The sequence below is a fragment of the Aricia agestis genome, chromosome Z (assembly GCF_905147365.1).
Source record: "Aricia agestis chromosome Z, ilAriAges1.1, whole genome shotgun sequence".
NCBI classification, from domain to species: domain Eukaryota; kingdom Metazoa; phylum Arthropoda; class Insecta; order Lepidoptera; family Lycaenidae; genus Aricia; species Aricia agestis.
This window is the reverse complement of record NC_056428.1, coordinates 34551795-34557826: the sequence shown is the minus strand read 5'-3', so window position 1 is coordinate 34557826 and position 6032 is coordinate 34551795.

Genomic DNA, 6032 nt, shown 5'->3' with positions numbered 1-6032 from the left:
AATTATTAAAATCGATTCAGTAGTTTTTTATTATATTCATTACTATTCGTCGGTACTGCCGCAAAAGCTACTTCCCGCAATTTTTAAAGGGTAGTATTTAATCGAGTGACTGTAAATTACAGTTTAAGTGTCAAAATTACTAAATTTGGGTTATAGAATTACTATTTGAGCGACTGAGAGCGAGTGACGAGAAATTAACAGAACAGCAACATAGAAATTATTTATTTGAGTTACATAAAATACAAAATGAGCAGCTTTATAATTTTTGAGCGACCTAATATCTGTTTGAGTGTCAACGTTACGTCCTGCATTTTTTTCGATATTTGGCAAATTTATTTTTTATACTGAGCGGCATTTTATCTTAAACGAAGTGTTTCCAATACAAAAACCACTTTGAATTAAATTAAGAAATTTAAAAAAACCCCCGCCAAACAACTTTAAAAAGTAATGAAATAATATATTTTACTGACTTTAAGTTTAAATAATTCCTAAGTGTAAAGTGATATTTTAGTCCATAATTGTTGTCACGGTGTGTCGGGGGACCGCCAACAGTGTCTTTTGCATTTTGTATCGCCATGTCACTGATTGTCTCGATACTATAATGTTTTGTCAAATCAAACATCTACATTAGCGGTCCCTCGACACACCTTGACAACAATTATGGACTAAAATATCACTTTAAACTTAGGAATTATTTAAAGTTAAAGTCAGTAAAATATATTATTTCATTACTTTTTAAAGTTGTTTGGCGGGGGTTTTTTAAATTTCTTAATTTAATTTTATTTCATGCTTTTTAAACTTGTGTTGGTTATAGTGCAAAATAATTCCTATCAACAGGATCATATTATATCCCAATATATACCATCTAATCCCTTTGGATGAGGCCGTCACGCGTCAATATGAGTCCAAACATAAAACCTCCACTTTGGGTTCATATGGAGCTCGGCTCCTATAGAACCCAGGTGATGCTGCAGCAGCAGCATGCAAACATTTATTGGTCATCTACGTCTTGCTAGTTGTCGCAATTAAAATGAGCCCAAACACGAAACCATTACTCTAAGTTGGTGAGGAGTTGGGTATTCTATTGATTACCAGGTGATGCTGCAGCACCAGGTCAACTTTCCATTAATATGTAAATATTCATGAATGTCACGACTTAGAATGCAATAAAGCCCACTAAACGACTGCAAGTTGCTAATCGGCCCTTCACGAACCAGATGAACTGCGATTTTTCAGCACGGAGCAGGCTGATGATGATGAACTATAGCTAAGAACACTCTCAATTAAGTCAGCTTTCAAACAAAAAAACTAGATCAAAATCGGTCCACGCGTTTGGATGCTACGATGCCACAGACAGACAGACAGACACGTCAAACCTATAATACCCCTCTTTTTTGTCGGGGGTTAAAAATACACTAATGAGCAGAGTATAATGAGCACACATTAAAGCAACAAAAATGAATATGAAATAACTATTTGATAAAACACTTTTAATCAGGGATCCCTAGAACAATTTTTTTTTGTTACTATCAAGCAAATTTTTTGTGAGTAGCTTCATTTAGATAAGAGGAACAAAAATTTTATATGTGAAAAAAGTGGTAGCTACCAGAGATAGAAAGAATTTCATACTTTGATTTGATGATCCCAAAATATGTATTGTTCTAACTTTAAATTATATAACGGTAAAAGCTTAGAATCATGCCCAACGATTTAGGGGGGCAGGGGAGGAGGGGGAGCGGGGGGGGGGGGGGGTTTACCCCGTTTATATAAATACCGTTTACACGTAAATCATTAATAAATTACACAAATTATAATCCTTAAAGAACGTCAAAGAAATGGGTAAATTTTTAATGGCGACCTATACCAAAAAAAACAACTGGCTTCAATTATGATTCGACGTATATTCGAGTAGGAGCCCCACTACGCGGGGCTCCTACTTCTGGGTGGTTCACAATAAAATAAACCACGATGGCTAACCTAACCCAACCCAAAAAAGTCATATTGGTCCGCAGCCCAACTCACCTGACTGCAACGATTCGTCGCCCCGCCCCCATTCGAATTCGCACGCATTTAACAATATGTAGTTGTCATTAAAACACGTATCACAATATAAAATATACAGCCTCAAATAGAATATCAGCAACCAATTACCATTAACAAAGCATCTCACAAAAGTTTGCTCAAAGTGAACTTTTTAGTAGCTCGTAATAAATAACCTAACTTACAAAAATTTAATCTATATTTAATATTGAAGTTGCCCGCTATGTATTTCCAGTCGCTCACTTAGTAATACAGTCGCTCGGATAGAATTTTAATATCTGAAATAGATTTATCGCAATCCACATTTGTAAGCTCGTTCTGGATTTTATTATAAATCAATATTAGTCGTTAGTTTAGTTTATTTTTCGCTTAGTCAAATTAATACCGCTCATGTTATTAAAACAGTATGTTCATCATCATTCGCAAAGTATTATTTCCCATTTTTAAATCTGTAATATCTTCGAAAATATTCATTTAAATCATATTATGCTGTAAAGGGCCATACTGCCGTCATAATAAAAAAGGCCGCTAAGTGATATTCGCGATTTTCAGGTTTTGAGACCAGTGAACTTAGTTCAGTGGACTTAAAACCTGAAAATCGCGAATATAACTTAGCGGCCTTTTTACTTATGACGGCAGCATATAGATCTATATGAAATTAATAATGTATATAGTATATTTAAAGTATTTAATTGAATAAGGATTATTGCCGTATTGTTTGCGGAAACAAATGTAATTATTTACGACATCACATTAGAAACCCCAATAATAACAGTGTTATACTTATAAACCTTCCTCTATAATCACTCTATTAAAGAAAACCGCATCAGAATCCGTTGCGTAGTTTTAAAGATTAAAGACATGAGGGAAAAAAGCGACTTTGTTTTATACTATATAGTGATTGCAATACCTAATCTGTTTTGTGACTGTCGTGTCTCACGTGAGCTCTCACTCTTGGTACACTCGATACCTCGATTCTGCTAAATACAGTTTCGAGGCAACCTTGGGTAGTAAAATTATATTGGGAAATACTCCAAAACTCAGTCATTTCATGTTTGACGTACTCAGTTTCGCGGACATCAATTTCATTGTTTGATATTTGATAACATCCATACTGGAGAAAGCAGTGTTAGTGTTTTAGTAAATTATTAAATACTTATCTATTGAGGTAATACTGTTTTGGTGAATCTATTATTGCACTACTGTTATCACTGACTTTTTGCATAGTTTTATACTACGAATAATAAAAACTAAGGAAACTTAACACCCATACTTGAACCGTTTTGAATTTGGTTCACACTAAAATATGGCAATAGCAACAAAACACTCGCACTCAAATTTACGAAATAAAGCTTTTGACATTAATTGTCACTTCTATATTTACACAAAATTGTGTACCGAATACATGCATAAAGTATGCATGTATTGGGGTCACATTTTGTAGACTCGTGGACAAATTTTTTGACACAATTACTCTTCCTTAGTTTTTATTATTCGTAGGTTTTATACGAGTAAGATTTGGTGTAAATCGATTGTTAATGTTTTCAATGTTATATCACGACTAAAGTGGTCTCTGTGAACAAAGCTTATATATTATAGTCTCCGTCCATATACAATTTGTAACTAATATGATGGTACAAATATTATACTTAAGTTATTTTTTTTATTATTATACTTACTTATATACAATGTGTTCCGACGCTTTTAATGTTACGATGTATGGCTATAAGTCATATTTTATCGACAAGTTGGTTGTCAATTTTTTTCTCCAACTTTTGTAATTTTTTTCTGGCTCTCATATTAATCTGACCAATATTTCATAAGCAAATCGTTATAACTTCTAATCTGACTGAGAGCATAGAAATTCAGAAATTTATTTTAGATTAAAACCTCCTATATCTTTTTAAAATAAACAATAACCAGCACTAGATTTTTCACAAAAAGTCCTCTATACATATAATAAAACTGTAGAAATGACAATTCTGTACATTAAAGATATCCAAAAAATAATAAGCGGGGGCTGTTACTACATCGCTATAGAAGCCAAAACTGTGGTTAGTTTTTTGTCTGTCTGTCTGTATGTTTGTTCCAGCATCACACGAAAACTACTGATCCGATTTGAATACGGTTTTCGCAAATATATTTGTCTTCTTCCAACTTAACATCTGGTGTACAAAAATAATAACGCCTACGAAGTCGCGGGAAACAGCTATCCATACTAATATTATAAATGCGAAAGTGTATTTTGTTTGTTTGTCCTTTCTTCGCAGCCTAACGAAGCAACCAATTGACTTAATTTTTGGCATCGACTTAGTTGAAAGGATGGAGAGTAACATAGGCTACTTTTGGTCTTGGAAAAACATCATGTTTCTAAAGGAGATTTGCAAGAATATTCGTATTGTACACGATTTTCGAATTCCACGCGAGCGAAGCCGCGGGCAAAAGCTAGTTATTAATATAATTAAGAAATAAGTACACAATTTCTTCTTTTAACTTTGGTTTTTCTATGTTTAGTTCCACGAAATTTATAACATGTTATCAAGTGAGAGTTTTTTTAATGTTCCCAGGATATTTTCAGATATTGTCAGATTAGTATGAGAGCTTGAAAAACTATAATAGCTCCTACTTTACAACCGTGAGAGAGAGAGAAAAAATTTGAGAGCCAATTTGTCGATAAAATATGCCATACATCATGACATTAAAGGATCGGACACCGGTGTCTTGACACAGTGTAATTTGTACTACATGATTTACATCTTCTGATATAAAATTTGTAAATAAAAATCGACGCATGTGGTTTTAGTCTTACAGAGTCCATATAATCTTAGTTGTTAAGTGATTCAAAAAGTATTATATAAGGTATTTTATTACTTAAATTATTGCAAAACCTTTTATTTAAATTGTGTGAATTTGTTAAAAGCGCCATCTTGATTGACTCCAGCTCAATAACCTCCTTCAATAGGCACTCACAATTTTAGCAACCCTTGGATAGACGTTCTGAAAAGGTTATGATACAGATGTCGCTTTTGAAAATATTTTTTATAGTTTCCGATTTGGTCTTTACTCTTTAGTAACTTGGAAAGTCTCGCGGCCACGATTCCTCAAGCGAGACTATGTATTACAATAATGAAGATAATGTTTAAAATCCTATGACACTGAAAATGCTCGCCGCTGCGCTGCCATTACGGTGTGAATCGGTCTTTAATCGGCGATGCAGGGGTAGTAACTAGGCTAAAGACCAAATCGAAAACTAAAAATAATATATTCGTGTCACATTGTTAGTCACCGTACTCCTCCGAAACACCTTTACTGATTTGTACCAAATTTTATATGCATATTCAGTGGGTCTGAGAATCGGCTACTGGGTACTTTTTATATTGATAAGTGCATTTGTTGAATAAATAATAGTAAATTATTACAGCTCGAAACTGACGGCGCCCATTGTTTGTGCGACGGGATAGCGATGGACGTTGCCATGGTGACATACTTATTTAGTCACTTCAATAAAATAATACAGCCGAAATACTTTATATGGCCATAAACGTTTGCCGGGACAGCTAGTATCCATACTAATATTATAAATGCGAAAGTGTGTCTGTCTGTCTGTCTGTTACCTCTTCACGCCTAAACGGCTGAACCGATTGGGCTGAAATTTGGTACAGAGATACTTTGAGTCCCGGGGAAGGGCATAGGATAATTTTTATCCCGAAAAAATGTACGGTTCCCACGCGCTAAACAAATTTTGGCGCAACGGAGTTGCGGGCGTCATCTAATTTATATTATAATATATAGGTACTCTGCGAGTGCATAATATCGCTTATATTTTTCCGTAGACCGTAGTAGCTAAGTTAAACTTACCTCTTGTCCCGTCGCATGCACGTTTTTTGGCGAATAATCTTCATTATAATTACAGCAATTTGCCATGTCGGTCGGTGCCACCGTATGTTAATGTTTATTACACGTAAAATAAGGGGTAGGGTTCACCGATGTGT